General features: G+C 36.9%; 1 protein-coding gene across 1 annotated transcript in view; it reads right to left on the minus strand.

Annotated features, from left to right (window-relative positions):
* Positions 1-560, minus strand: part of LOC110451181 (receptor-type tyrosine-protein phosphatase alpha-like) — a 4,325-nt gene extending 3,765 nt beyond the window's left edge. The window contains exon 1 of the mRNA XM_021499058.1: positions 488-560. The gene's annotated coding sequence lies outside the window, so the exon portion shown is untranslated. The remainder of the gene's footprint in view (positions 1-487) is intronic.
* Positions 561-566: the final 6 nt, after the last annotated feature.

Consider the following 566-nt stretch of genomic DNA (forward strand, 5'->3'; position numbering starts at 1 on the left):
ACGCTAGAACTAGAATCTATTACCTGTAACTTAGCAAAATCGGTTTATTTCAGTCAAGGCGAAAAAAGCTGTAACATAATCGCAACCGAGGCGAAAGCCAGTTACAAAGTATTAGCCCGATATTGTATAAGCCCCACTCTCCAGGAACGAAAGGTCTATCTCGGAGAATCGATTGGGTTACAGTTATAAAAAAAAAACATTCAGCCTGGCCAACAGGTTTGACTGTTGCCTGGAAATCTCTGATTGGACGCCACCGCTGAATCCCGTTACCGCTGATTGATAAACTATAAACATACTAAATTACTCATTCATATTTAACTATGAATTGTTTCAGTGCATTAAAATGATAAGCCACGCTACCCGTACTTGTATATACATAACAATGAAAAAAGGATAGAAGGAAAGTGAGGTTTAAAATAAGAAAGTAAAATATGACATAGAACATGTTATGCATTATAAAATATGACATGTAAAGAGAGACATTTACCTTGTACTCTCTCAATAGTCTGGTTTGATTGATGGGTACATCATCGCACAGACTCTGAAGTGTTGTATGGTACTTGCTT

Source organism: Mizuhopecten yessoensis, unplaced genomic scaffold, assembly GCF_002113885.1.
Source record: "Mizuhopecten yessoensis strain PY_sf001 unplaced genomic scaffold, ASM211388v2 scaffold631, whole genome shotgun sequence".
Classification (NCBI taxonomy): domain Eukaryota; kingdom Metazoa; phylum Mollusca; class Bivalvia; order Pectinida; family Pectinidae; genus Mizuhopecten; species Mizuhopecten yessoensis.